The sequence below is a fragment of the Stegostoma tigrinum genome, chromosome 45 (genome assembly GCF_030684315.1).
Source record: "Stegostoma tigrinum isolate sSteTig4 chromosome 45, sSteTig4.hap1, whole genome shotgun sequence".
Classification (NCBI taxonomy): Eukaryota; Metazoa; Chordata; class Chondrichthyes; order Orectolobiformes; family Stegostomatidae; genus Stegostoma; species Stegostoma tigrinum.
In genome coordinates this window covers 13,179,438-13,194,735 of record NC_081398.1, presented here as the reverse complement: position 1 = coordinate 13,194,735, position 15,298 = coordinate 13,179,438, and the positions used below count along the sequence as shown (strand labels likewise).

The window sequence follows — 15,298 nt, the reverse complement described above, 5'->3', positions numbered from 1 at the left end:
AGGGATATGGAACAAGGGCAGGAAAAAGGGATCAGGTTAATTTGGCATCATGTTCAGCACAACATCATGCACTGAAGGGTCCATTCTTGTCCTGTACAGTTCTATGTTCTATGACCCTTCATCAGAACTGAGAATAGCTAGGAAAAAAGTGGTATTTAACTTGATGACATGTGATTGGGGTGGGGAGTGAAAGGAGTGTGCACCTGGATTAGCCAATGCATCAAGTAAACTCTTACTGCCTCCTCTCACTTTGCTAAGTTTATCAATGTGACATTTGTTCCATTTTTGGCAATGTTTTAGGAGCAGGGGGAGTATATTGGAACTGTAGAGAACTTTTTTTTCTTTATTCATTCACGGGATGAGTGCAAAGCTGGCTCAGCAGCATTTATTGCCCATCCTTAATTGCCCAGAGGGCAGCTAAGAGTCAACCACATTGCTGTTGGTCTGGAGTCACATATAGGCCAGACCAGGCAAGGATTGCAGTTTCCTTCCCTGAAGGACCTTAGTGAACCAGATGGGTTTTTCCTGACAATTGACAATGGATTCACAGTCAGCATTAGATTCTTAATTCCAGATACTTTGTTCAATTTAAGTTACATCATCTGCCATGGCAGGATTCAAATCGAGGTTCCTAGAACGTTATCCGGGCCTCTGGATTTAACAGTCCAGTGATAACACCACTGGGCCATCACCTCCCCCATTTTTTTCACGCCACAGCGGTCACCTTACTACAGGGAGAATACAATTGCACTGGAGGAGGTGCAGAGAAGATGCTGCCTGGGATGGAGCAGTTCAGCTACAAAGAGAGTTTGGATAGATTGGGGTGGCTTTCCTTGGAGCAGTGGTGGTTGAGAGGGGAACCTGCTTCAGATAGGCTCAATAGGAAGTGGCTTTTCCCTCAGTTAAATGGTCTGTAATGTGAGGTTTAATTTTGAGGCCAAGGGAAGGAGGAAAGAGAGAATCTGAGGAAAAAAATATAATACCCAGAGGGGTGGTGGGAATCTGGAATGTACTGCCTGGGAGGACAGTTGAGGTGGGAAACTTCATAACTTTGAAAAAGTATGTGGATGAGCACTTGAGCTGTCATAACACTTAAAGTTGTGGGGCAGGAGGGATTCATGTAGGTAGGATAGCACAGATTCAATGGGCAAGATGTACTGAACTGAACCTGAGCTAAAAGACATTGGATCTGGGACCTGCGTACAAGATTTAAGATTGAGAGAAGTTAGATTCCCGACAGTGTGGAAGCAGGCCATTTGGCTCATCAAGTTCACACCGGCCCTCTCAAGAGCATCCCAACCAGACCAACTCCATCCATGTAAAGTTGCACTTGCCATGGCTAACCCACACAGCCCGCACATCCCTGACACTACAGTCAATTTAGCATGGCCAATCCACCCAGCCTGCACATCTTTGGACTGTGGGAGGAAAGTGGAGCACCCGGAGGAAACCCACACAGACCCGGGGAGAACGTGCAAACTCCATACAGACAGCCACCGAGGGGGGAATCGAACTTTGATCCCTGGTGCCATGACGCAGCAGCGCTAACTGCCATTTTCCCCTTAATTGATCATCAGTGAGCACTCGGTCATCAGTTAGTGCTGAGAGGTAGCAAACAGGAGGGTTTAGGAATCAACATGTTGTATTGTTCCCTGGCAAGGCTGGTTGGTGTGCCTCTTTGGGAGATTTTCTCCCCAAGTGTGTGAACAATATCAACAACTCTGATGTAAAAGATGGATTTCACAATCTCTTCCAATATGGCAGATGGAATATAATGTGGGAAAATGGCTGCAAGAACAGATGAGCTAAATGTTATTTAAATGGAAGAAGGATGCAGAAAGCTACAAGACAGATGGATTCCTGAGTCTTAATGCATGAATCACAAAGAGCTAGCACTCAACTTCAGTTGGCAATTCAGAAGGCAAATGGAATGTTGGCCTTTATTCCAAAGGGAATGGAGTATAAAGAGATACTGTCAAAGACACTAGTCAGACCATAACTGGAATACTGTGAATAGTTTTGGGATCCTTATCTAAGGAAAGATATTTTGGCTTGAGAGACAATTTGGAGAAGGTTCATTTGGCTGACAACAGGTATTTTATTTCTGTTCATTTGTGGGACATGGGCATTACTGTTTGGGCCCAGTATTTCTTGCCCGTCCCGAGTTGTCCCTTGAGATGGTTGTGGTGAGCTGCCTTCTTGAACCGCTGCAGTCCTCCTGCTGTGATTTGACCCACAATCCCACTGGGGAGGGAATTCCAGGAATTTGACCCAGCGACACGGATGTAAAGGCAAAATATTTCCATGTCAGTGTGGTGAGTGACTTGGGGGGAATTTGGAGGTGATGGTGTTCCCATGTGTCTGCTGCCCTTGTCCTTCTGGATGGAAGTGGTGTTGGGTTTGGAAGGTGCTGTCCAAGGGTCTTTGGTGAATTTCTGCAGTGCAGCTTGTAGATAGTACACACTGCTGCTTGTCAATGATGGATGAAGTGAATACTTGTGAATGCCGTGCCAATCAAGCCGGCTGCTTTGTCTTGGATGGTGTCAAGTTTCATGAGTGTTGTTGAGGTTGCAGTCATCCAGGCAAGTAGGGAGTATTCCCTCACACTCCTGACTGTGCCTTGTAGATCGACAGGCTTTGAGGAGTCAGGAGGTGAGTTATTCGCAGCAGTATTCCCAGGCCTGTTCTTGTAACCTCTGTGTTTATGTGGTCAGTCCAGCTGAGTATCTGGTCAATGGTAACCCCCAGAATGTTGATAGCGGGTGATTCAGTGATGGTAATAACATTAGTAATAACAAAGTGTTGCACAATTAAAAGTGTGGGGAAACATTGAATACTTGCACTACATCTTAACACCAGGCGTTACATTTGTTTTGGTCTTGCTGTTCAATGCTTTCACAGCCAGGAACATCCTCGTGACGAACAGAGTCCACAGCAGACTCAGGAATCATGGCCATAGGGAATGTCCTCGTGACCCTGAGATGGAGATGGAGAGTTGTAGGAAGTCCATGGTTATCCTGCGCGCTATATCAGGGAAATCCATATTGTTCTGTGCACTACAGGTGACGAGAGTCTTTATTGGAGAAAGACTTACCTCATTACAAGGCTGTGTATGTCGTTGTGTTCGTTCGAGAGGTGGGTTCATGCGTCAGCTTCTGGGCTGCTGCATCAACACCTGTATCTATGCAATAACACAACACAAATTCTGAGAAGAGGTGAAATACCTCCGATTATTTTCATTTATTATCAATAAAGAAGTAATCCGAACAGAAAAATAAATTATGGGCAGTGTGTCATCATGTCTGATTTTTTCCTCTGTCTATTGCGAACTGGTTTCTGCACTGGCATATGATGGGCATCCTGCATTGTTTAGCAAAAGGAGGAGCCGTGTGATGGTGCAATGCGGTGTGAAAGTGAGTGGGTCTAAATGTCAGCAACGGTGTGTTCCTATTAATGAAGCATCCGAGAGCAGACCAGACAAATTGAATCTATTGTTGAGTGAACGAAATTGAGATTTGCACAACCACATTATTAAAATGTCATGTATAGGTAAAATAAATATGAACTGGAAACTTACTGTTTGCATATATCTCAATGGATCTGGACTCGTTGGGGTCCATATTATTGCGATATGGTGCTGAGCATTGAACAAACACTTTAAAGAACCGAAACAAGAGCAGATTCTTTGTGTGCAACAGAAGTGTGCAAACATTAAGGACAAAAATCACTAATCCATTGGATCACATTACACATCTTTCAGAAGTGCAACAATGTTCTCTCAACCCACGCCTCTGCAAATTCCGTCACATCACCGAAATCCTGTGCAATTCACTTTGTCAATGCCTTCGAAAGCAGCTCGGGGTCATTTCAGAGATCCCTTCCTCTTCACAAAACAGACTTTCCCAGCAGAAGTACAGCATAGCTGCCCATTCAAACAGCACATCCGCTGGTTCATTCCCTGACCATCCAGAGCCGTGTGAACACACATAACTCCGACTGTGAAGCGACGTGCGAGTCACCAAAGCGCGGTCTCTGATGGATGGTGTTTAACAGCACCTTTGCATCACGCGTCCCATTCCCGAGGGTGTCTCTTTCTCACCTGCTCTGTGTCCAACACTGGGGGCAGCTCAGACAACAAGAGAACGTCTCGCACTCTCAGTCCCCGAGCTCAATTCCCCACGCCTGGATTTGGATCTTGCTGTGCTTCCTGTGCTGGCAGAAATGCGGTGACATGTGACGTTTCGGGGATAAACAGCCTGGCCTTGGACACAGGCAGTGGGCAGATTTCACCAAAGTCTCCCAATGTACACAACTGGCAAGGACACAGCAATTAGAGAACCCACCAAGATTCAAACTCAGATTGCTGGATCCAGAGTCTGGAGCGCTGACCAGCTCACTGGGGGACCAACGGCACCCACTGATGTTTTATTTCCGAGGGAGAGCGTCGCAGTCAGTCCCATGGTGTAATGGTTAGCGCTCTGGGCACTGAATCCAGAGATTCCGGAACCAATCTCGATGGAACCTCTCATTGCCAATCGAGACCTTTAACTTGGGACACGACAGTCAGATCCGCCTGCGGGCCGAGCCCAAAGCCGGGCATTTTAGCTCCGGCCCGTCAGGGCTCGGTGAAGGCAGTGCCCAGCCTCGAACAGTTTGTCAGCGTCACCAATGCACCACCGAGACTCGAAGCTGCAGGTTTACAGCTCACCTGGTTTTGCTGTCGCCCGAGCCAAGGACATGCTTCCTTCCAAGGGCCCTGCAGCCGGATCCCAGCTTTCATCACCCGGAGAGCCGGAGGGTAACTGCACGATCGAATGCAGGACAGCTTAAGACTTCTTCGGATTTCCGATATCTCTAATAATGACATGAAAGTTAGCATTAAGGCACTTTACCTCAATGTTCATAGTATTCGCCACAAAGTAGGTGAATTAACAGCACAAATCATCTTGAATGATTATGATGCGGTAGGCATCACAGAGACATGATTGCAGGGGGTTCAGGACTGGTAGTCAAACATCGAAGGATTCACAACTTTTCGAAAAGACAGGGAGGTGGGCAGAGGAGGAGGAGTTGCCTTGTTAGTTGAGAATGAAATTGAATCTACGGCACTGAATGACATAGGGTCAGGGGATGTGGAGTCTGTGTGGGTGGAGTTGAGGAATCTCAAAGGGTAGAAAACCATAATGGGAGTTACGTACAGACCCCCTAACAGTGATCAGGACCACGGGCGAAAGATGCACCGGGAAGTAGATAGGGCATGTCAGAAAGGCAAGGTCACGGTGATCATGGGGGCTTCAATATGCAGGTGGATTGGGTGAAAAATGTTGCTGGTGGATCCAAAGAAACGGAATTCATGGAATGTTTACGGGGTGGCTTTCTGGAACAGCTTGTGATGCAGCCCACAAGGGAGCAGGCTATTCTAGGCTTAGTGCTGTGTAATGAGCCTGACTTTATAAAAGATCTCAAAGTAAGGGAACACTTAGGAGGCAGCGATTATTATATGGTAGAGTTCAGTCTGCAGTCTGAAGGAGATAAGGCAAAATCGGATGTAATGGTGTTACAGTTAAATAAAGGTAATTACAGGGGCATGAGACAGGAACTGATGAAAATTGACTGGAAGCAGAGCCTAGCGGGGAAGACAGTAGAGCAACAATATCAGGAGTTTCTGGGTGTAATTGAGGTCACAGCACAGAGGTTCATCCCAAAGAAAAGAAAGATTATCCGGGGTGGGATTAGACAGCCATGGCTGAAAAAGGATGTTCAGGAAATGCATCAAAGAAAAAGAGACAGCCTATAAAGTAGGCAAGAGCACTGGGAAATCAGAAGATTGGGAAGGCTACAAAAACAGACAGAGGATAACAAAGAGAAATAAGGAAGGAGAGGATCAAATATGGCGGTAGGCTAGCCAGTAATATTAGAAATGATAGTAAAAGCTTCTTTCAATACATTAGAAACAAACGGGAGGCAAAAGTAGACATTGGGATGCTCCAAATTGATGCTGGAAGGCTCGTGGTGGGATATAGGGAAATAGCTGAAGAACTTAATAAGTACTTTGTGTCAGTCTTCACAGTCTACTCTTGGAAGACATGAGTAGTATCCCAACAATTAAGAAGAGCCAGGGGACAGAGTTGAGTATGGCAGGCATTACAAATGAGAAAGTGCTAGAAAAGCTGAAAGGTCTAAAAATTGATAAGTCTCCTGGCCCCGACGGGCTACATCCTAGTGTTCTGAGGGAGGTGGCTGAGGAAATAGCGGAGGCATTGGCTGTGATCTTTCAAAAGTCACTGGAGTCTGGGAAAGTCCCATGTGATTGGGAAATTGCTGTTGTAACCCCCTTGTTTAAGAAAGGATCAAGGCAAAAGATGGAAAATTATAGGCTGATTAGCCTAACCTCAGTTGTTTATAAAATTCTAGAATCCATCGTTAAGGATGAGATTTCTAAATTCTTGGAAGTGCAGGGTCCGGTTAGAACAAGTCAGCATGGATTTAGTAAGGGGAGGTCGTGTCTGGCAAACCTGTTAGATTTCTTTGAAGTGGTAACAAGTAGGTTAGACCAGGGAAACCCAGTGGATGTTATCTGTCTAGACTTCCAAACGGCCTTTGATAAGGTGCCTCACGGGAGGCTGCTGAGCAAGGTGAGGGCCCATGGTGTTCAAGGTGAACTACTGGCTTGGATTGAGGATTGGCTGTCTGACAGAAGGCAGAGAGTCGGGATAAAAGGCTATTTTTTGGAATTGCAACCGGTGACGAGTGGTATCCCGCAGGGTTCTGTGTTGGGGCCGCATTTGTTCACTTTATATATTAATGATCTGGATGAAGGGACTGGCGGCATTCTGGCGAAGTTTGCTGATGATACGAAGATAGGTGGACAGGCAGGTAGTGCTGAGCAGGTGGGGAGGCCACAGAAAGATTTAGACAGTTTTTAGAGAGTGGTCCAGGAAATGGCTGATGAAATTCAACATGAACAAATGTGAGGTTTTGCACTTTGGCAAAAAGAATACAGGCATGGACTATTTTCTAAACGGTGAGAAAATTCATAAAGCAGAAGTACAAAGGGATCGGGAGTGTTGGTACAGGATTCTCTAAAAGTTAACTTGCAGGTAGAGCCCATGATTAAGAAAGCGAACGTAATGTTGTCGTTTATCTCAAGAGGGTTCGAATATAAAAACAGTGAAGTGCTTCTGAGACTTTTTAAAGCTCTCGTTAGGTCCCGTTTAGAATACTGTGTCCAATTTTGGGCCCCACACCTCAGGAAGGACATATTGGCACTGGAGCATTTCCAGCAGAGATTCACACGAATGATCCCTGGAATGGTAGGTTTAACGTACGATGAACGGCTAAGGATCCTGGGATTATATTCATTGGAGTTTAGAATGTTGAGGGAAGATCTAATAGAAACTTACAAGATAATGTATGGCTTAGAAAGCGTGGTTGTTGGGAAGTTGTTTCTGTTAAGTGGGGAGACGAGGACCCGTGGGCACAGCCTTAGAATTAGAGGGTGTAAATTTAAAACGTAAATGAGGAGACATTTCTTCAGCCAGAGAGTGGTGGGCCTGTGGAATTCATTGCCATGGAGCACAGTGGAGGCTGGGTTGTTAAATGCTTTCAAGGCAGAGATCGATAAATTCTTGATCTCACAAGGAGTCAAGGGCTACGGGAAGAGTGCAGGGAAGTGGAGATGAAATGCCCATCAGTCATGATTTAAATGACGGAGTGGACTCGATGGGCTGAATGGCCTTACCTCCACTCCTATGTCTTATGGTCTTATGGTCTTAACTCTCGTGAGGGAGATTGGCTTCATGCTCCAGCTCCTGAGTTGCTGCATCAACACCTTTATTTATGCCATTACTCGGAGGAAATTCAGAGAAGAGTTGAAGAATGGAATAATGTGTCCCTTCACTAAGTTAGTCAAGATAATTTGATGAGACTTCATGCCAATATTCATGGTTTATACACCATTTCAATTTACTGTCTTTTAGATTATCCATTCACTGAATTATTAAAATGATTTGAAGAGAAACATTGCATTGGATGTGAATTAAAAGAGATATAGTCCACTGGACATGATTAAACACAGGCACAGTGCACTGGATGTGATTTTAAACAAGACAAGTACTAATCACAGAGTCATACAGCCTTGCAGCAAGGAAACAGACCCTTTTTCTCATATCCCTCCAAACATTTCTTATTTCTGTAGTTGTCTAAATATCTTTTAAACATTCTAAATGTACCTGCATTTGCCACTTTCTCCAGAATTTCACTCCACACACAAACCGCTCTCTGTGCATAAAAATGCTCCTTATGTCTTTTTAAAATCTTTCTCCTCTCACCTTAAATGTATGCACCCCTCCTCTTGAAATACCCTCTAACGAGGGAAAAGATGCCCACCATTCATCTTATCTATATCTCTCATGATTTTATAATCCTCTATAAGGCCAAACCTCAACCTCCTAAGCTCCAGTGCACTCAATGTTAATTAAAACAGCCACAACGCGGTTGGTGTGAAGCTCCATTTGTCAGGAAAAGCAAAGTTGTGGTTGATCACAGGGTCGTGCTGTGTCAATACATTGTTAATGAGGTGAGAGGAAAATGGCAGCAATTCTGAACAAGTGAAGTGTGTATTCAAGGTCTTTTAAAACCATGAGTTTAGCCTGTTTCCAGAGAAAATGAATGAATGAAAGATCACCTGACTGGGCAAGGTGACAGCTGACCAACCACTTAGGACTGGACATTGTCTCGGTTTGATCACACAGAGTTCTTGTGTGGAATAGAGCACAGGAGAACGTGCCTCAGAGTGACAGCCATCTCTGGAGCAGGAGTCAGTTGATCAATGATTGGAGCTGGAAGTGGATCAGGCTGATCGCCTCTTTCAGTCTGATGCTCAGACAAGTCTATATCCAAGTGCTGCTCTCGCAGTATTAGCATCGGATTGTTAACCCACTGATCCAGGTATTGTTTTGGAGTAGGGTTCAAATCCTACCAGAACAAATTGTACCATTTGGATTCAGCATTCTTTTTAAAAATTCTGCAATTAAGTGTATAAAGTTGACCATTAAATCATATCAACTGCTCGAAAAACCGATCTAATTCAGTTGCACCCTTTCGGGAGGGAAATCTGCGATCCTCTCCTGGTATGTCCGATACCTGACTCCAGACCCATATCAATGTGCTTGAGATTTAGCTGCCCTCTGGGCAATGTGGGATGGGTAATAACAGCTGGACTGTAGATGTCCTCATCCCACAAGTAAACACAATAAAGGTCAGAATCTTCTTCTATTTTTGTTGCTGCTGCGAGGCATGGCATTCCTGTTAGGTTGAGCTCTGCTTTGCAACCTCCCGCGAATCCACTGGCGGGAGAGAAGCTCCAACATCTGTGTCTCTCAGGTTAACATCATTAGTGTGGAGGCACTGGTTAGGGACAATGAGCGTGTTTGGGTGGGCCGAACCATCAGCAAGCGTGGCACAAGACTTCCAAAACAAGCTCCCTACTCTGAGGTCTGTCATGGCCAAGTAGATACCCTGAGAGGAGACAAAACACTTCACGGACTTTTTCAAAGCATTCCTGAAAAAAAAGATGCTTCAATCCAACTAACTCATGGGAATCTCTTGCACAAGACCTCCCAACTTTGAGATGAAACATTCAGAAAAGGAACAAGCATTTTGAGCAACTCTGACAGTCCGGGATGGGGACCAAAAGCTAACAGCAAAAAAAATACAAAATTGGAGATACTCTACACAGCCACTTCAACCATCACCTGTGGCAGGGGCTCAGGTCCCACTTTGGGCTGTTTCATTGCCCCTGGGCCTTGGAACTAGAGTAGACAAAATTCATCTTTAAACTTGAGGGAGTCCCTAAGATTGGCCTTCAGAGTTTCTTAATATCATTTATTGTTTAAGAGTGTGTATTAATCCAGAGGCTAGGAATCCTGCAGCAATTAACTCACCACGTGGCTCCTCAAAGTTTGTCTACTACTCACAAGGCACAAGTCAAGAATGTGACTGAATACTCTTGGATGGGTGCATCTACAACAACACAAGAAGCTTGATATCTCCAAAACAGCCCACTTGATTGGCTCCACATCAACAAGTATCTGCTGACTCCACTGTGGATGCTCAGTAGCAACTGACTGTACTTTATCTACAAGATGTTTCCCAGAACTTCACCATGTCTCCTTAGACAGTAACCTCCAGGCCCATAACCACTTCTACCTAGAAAGACAAGGGCAACAGATACATGAAAACATCATCGTATGCAAGCTCCCCTCCAAGCGACTCTCCATGCTGACTTGGAATTCTATCACCATTCCTTCACTTTCACTGGCTTAAAATCCTGGAATCCCTCCTTCACCATGTTATGGGTGAACCTACAGCACATGGACTGCATAGAATTCCGACAGTGTGGAAGCAGTGCACAGAATTAGACTATTTTGCCGATTGAATTAGCTCCACAATTCAATCATGAATTTTATGTTTCTCAAAACCATTCTCCTACCTTCTTCCTGTAACACTTGATCCCCTTACTAATCAAGAACTATTCTACCCCTCTCTGAAGGACACTCACTTTGAGACTGTGCCCTCAGACTGTAATCTTCCCTACTGTTAGAAACACCTTCTCCACATCCACTCTATCTCGGTCACTCAGTATTCTGTAAGTTTTAATCGGGTCCCCCTCGGCTTTCTAAAATTTCATTGAGCAAGATTTTTGCTTATGAAACTGTAGGGGAAAAAATGAATTGCAGTAGATGTGGAACATCAGTGAGCAGATTTGAATTGCCTCCTTGATGGCATGATATAAAAACACGGGAGCTGTAAAGTTTGATCTGGCCTGCAGGCTGTTCTCTGATTATTAGTTTTAAGCCTTTGTTACCAAATTCAGTGGGAAATTGAATTCAGTCTTCTACATGCAAAACGGTGACAGACTTTGGCAATATTCCAAGATAACAAAGTATGAAGCTGGATGAACACAGCAGGCCAAGCAGCATCTCAGGAGCACAAAAGCTGACGTTTTGTGACTAGACCCTTACTCTCTGATGAAGGGTCTAGGCCCGAAACGTCAGCTTTTGTGCTCCTGAGATGTTGCTTGGCCTGCTGTGTTCGTCTAGCTCCACACTTTGTTATCTTGGAATATTGCCAAAGTCTGTCACCGTTTTCATCAAGCTGAAGTGTCTGGTTTGAACAAAAGTCAGTGCCCTGGCCCGTTTAGCATAAACAGAGGTTACATTCTTTACAGGACCTCAGAAGTCTCACACCTTTACAAACGCTGCCCACCTAATCTTATTTGAGACAGTTTCCACATAGCCCTGTGCAGGAAGATAAGAATTTACAAAGTTTATACCTAATTCTACTCGGGCAGGAAGTTTGAATGCAGTGCCTGCATACCTCTGTGCAAGCAGATAAAGAGCATTAAATTATAGAGAATATAGAAATCAATGAGACGTTATCCCAATAACATCTCACCCTGATGCTGCTTGGCCTATTGTGTTCATCCAACTCTGCACCTTATTATCCCAAGTGCCTTTGTCTGTCTCCTCCACTTCAGCAGGATTTCAAACACACTTTATGCTGTCTCTTTAGTTTTGTGATTCCGGTTGTTCTGATACAGCAGCGATGTGCTGAATTGCTTTGCTGCTGCCTCGGTGCTTGTGTGATCCTTAGTAACGTGAGACAAACTCATCTTCTGAGTTCAGTTTACCGGTGCCCTGTACTGTGGTGCGCAAAGAGAGCTTTTCTTGTTGTAAATTGTTCGCCAGTTTCTCACACCTTTCAAATAAAACTGACCCTTTCTATTACCCCAGCTTCATCAATGAACCGCCCCACGTAGTTTCCATCCATCAACTCCATTGTCGTAGTTTGTTGGCCCTGTCAGGGTTTTTTTTTTAAACTTCATTTTGCTTATTCAAAGCTGCTGCAACTTTCGGTCTTGTACGTTTCCCATTTCCCACCGTCGTGTCTCTCTACCTTGAACTTGTCGTGTCACTTTCATATTGATTTTGACCAAAGCTGCCTGATGAATCCCTGATTTCACCTCCATGTGTGCAGTTGTGTCTGTCAGTGAGCAAGGAGCAGTGTTACGCCACTGTTATCTCCACGCCAGAATCAGGATCGAGGTGAAGCAATCGTAGTCATTTCTGAATCTGCTTTCAACTTTTGCTTTTCCTCTGCCTTGTGTGCAGCTCTTTGCAGCAAGCTGGCCCCATGGTGTAATGGTTAGCACTCTGGACTCTGAATCCAGTGATCCGAGTTCAAGTCTCGGTGGGACCTGAAATTGCTGTTTTTCTGCCAGTTGGTTAATTTGTGGCGTGACAGGGAACTCTGTCACTGACATAGACCTTTCAGCTCCGACACATCAGAGCTCATCACATTTCTGCCGGAGCAGGAAGCACAGTACGATCCAAAAGCTTCACTGGGGACTCGGCAGTTTAACCTGCCTCCGGACCAAGTGGAAAGCCGGTCCTCTGTGTGTGGCCACCAGAGATTCACACGTACCTTTTACCATCAGAAACTCGTGGGGTGAAAGTTTTCTTGGATTGTTTTCTTCAGAGCAGAAAACCCTGAAGGGGTACATGATTGAGATGTATAAAATCATGAGGATGATGGGCAGGGTGAGTGATTATTTGGGTTTTGTTGACTCTGACAAATTTGATAATAACAGCTCATGAGGTGCTTGCATCAATTTCAGAGGAGTTATCTGCGGAGAGCAATGAGGTGAAAATTACCACCCCAAGTGTACATTACCGAAAGGAAAAGGAGATCTCATTAAAGATAATAAACATGGTTTAATTTGAGGTAAAAATAGAACCCATGGGGGTAAAGAAGAAGTGAAGAAGCTCAGGTCTTCTTGCTGGAATAAAGTAGGCCGCATTTAGTCACAGTGTCAGTGGTTTAGAAAAGGCAGTGGGAAGATGAATGTGAGAAAACAGGGGAACCCAGGAATATTGTTGAAGTGTAAATAAAATGAACAGTGGGAGCTAAAAACCTGCCAAAGAATGTACAACCTGGTGAGAGGTTGTTTGGAAATTAGTGTTAGATCTCTTTGAAGAATTTCCTTCAGTGGGTGAGGGGCTCTCATGTATGGCAGGAGGGAGTGGGTAAAGAAATTAAGATTTTAAGAGATACGGGATCAAGCCAACAGCCAAGCGATATCTAGCTCAGAGGAAGTATTGCCAGAAAAAAGAGGGAATGTGTGTAAGTCAGTGTGAGAAGAGTTTTGTTCCATTATATAAAGTATAAAGTGAGGTTGGAGATACCAGTGAAAATTGATGAAGTGGTGGAGGGAGTAAGAGAGAAATTCTTGAATCAGGAAATACAATTAATTCGTGGGAATGAAACAGCTGGATCACAGGTGGGAGTGAAGCCTCCTGTGGTTGAAAGGTCATTGGAAAATCAGGAAACTGCAGTGTGACCGGAAGTATATCTGGGGATTTTTCCTGACCATGTGGAAATGAAATCACAAAGGCACGGATAGAAACAGGAGGATTATTAATGTCCCCAGCTCAGGCAGGTGAGAGGGAGATTGTTTGTCTGTGATTATGGTTATTTCATGGCCCAGCAGGGGGAGGTGGAGAGTGTGTGTGTGTGTGTGTGTGTGTGTGTGTGTGTGTGTGTGTCTAGTGTAGTGTGTCACAGCAGAGGTGGATGACATGTTGTATGCTCACTTTTCTTTTTATTTATTTGGTCTCATGGTGTTTTTAATACTTTCAGGGAAATGTGTGTTTCTGCCCTGGACAATACAAGTGTTTGTTGACCGAAACTCCTCGTCATAGATAGAGTCATAGAGTGATAGAGTGTGGAAACAGTCCCTTTGATCCAAACAGTCCATGCCAAGCATGATCCCAAACTAACCTAGTCCCACCTGCAAGCTCCTGGCCTATAACCCTCCAAACCGTTCCTATTCATATTTCCATCCAAATGTCTTTTAAACTTTGTAATTGTACCCACACCCACCACTTCGTCATATCGTACTGTTTTCACTTCCTTGGCCATTTCAGATGTAGTTAAAATTCAAACTCCTTGCAGTGAGTGTGGAGTCACACACATGTCAATCTGGATATCCCTGAGAGATTCCCATCCGTAAGTGGGATTTTTTTTCCCTTTATTCATTTGCAGGATGACGGCGTTGTGTCCAGGCCAGCATTTATTGCCCATCCCTAATTGCTCAGAGGGCAGTTCAGATTCAAACACATTGCTCTCGGTTTTGAGTCACATGTTGGCCAGATCAGGTAAAGATGGTGTTTTCCTTTCCTAAAGGATATGAGTGAACCAGGTGGGTTTTTCCTGACAATTAACAACGGGTTCATGGTCATCATTAGATTCGTAATTCCAGATGTTTTATTGAACTCAAATTCTACCATCTGCTGTGGTCGGATTCGAAGGGCCCCAGAACAGACAATCATAGAATTCCTATGGTGTGGAAACAGGCTCTTTGGCCCAACAAGTGCACAATGACCCACACAACACCCCACCCAGACCCGTCCCCCTATAACTGACCTGAGCTACACATCCCTGAACACTATGGGCCATTTAACATGGCCAATCCACCCAAGCCTGCATATCTTTGGACTGTGGGAGGAAAGCGGAGCACATGGACGAAACTCACACAGGCCTCGGGAGAATGTTCAAACTCCACACAGGTAGTCACCCAAGGGTGGAATCGAACGCAGGTCCCTGGAACTGTGAGGCAGCAGTGCTAACCAGTGAGCCACCATGCTGCCACTGAAAAGCCGCAAAGGAAAACGTGAGTACCCTGATCAGAAACGTTAGGCGATCATCTCACCTATGAATGGGACACGTTTTCCCATGAGTAAAAGCAAAGCAATGTGGATGATGGAGGTTTGAAACTAAGAAAAGAGAAACTCAACTGGTCTGGCAACATGTGTGGAGAAAGAAGGAAATGCAGAGTAAACTTTTCAAGTCCCGTACATCTCCTCATCAGAACCAAATTTCTTCAGTATTTACCAAGATTGTCCCCCATCACCTCACTGAGCTTCTGCATTTCCACCCAGTGATTTAGTTTTCCTTTATTCACTCACAGGATGTGAACATTGCTGGCTAGTATTTATTGGCTATCCCCAATAACCCAGAGGGCATTTCAGAGTCAACCATGTTACTGTGGGTCTGAGGTCTCATATAGGCCAGACCAGGTCGGGATGGAAGATTCTAGTGAAACAGATGGGTTTCCCCCTTAGAATTCACAATGGATTCACGGTCATCACTAGAATGTTTTTTCCAGATTCTTTTTGAATATCAGATACAAATTCCAACAACTGCCTTAGCAGGACTTGAAGACACATCCCCAGAA

General features: G+C 44.7%; 1 non-coding gene across 1 annotated transcript; it reads left to right on the top strand.

The window, feature by feature from the left end:
- Positions 1-12,189: 12,189 nt before the first annotated feature.
- On the top strand, positions 12,190-12,261 carry trnaq-cug (transfer RNA glutamine (anticodon CUG)). The gene has a single exon. It is a non-coding gene; the product is annotated as a tRNA-Gln (tRNA).
- Positions 12,262-15,298: the final 3,037 nt, after the last annotated feature.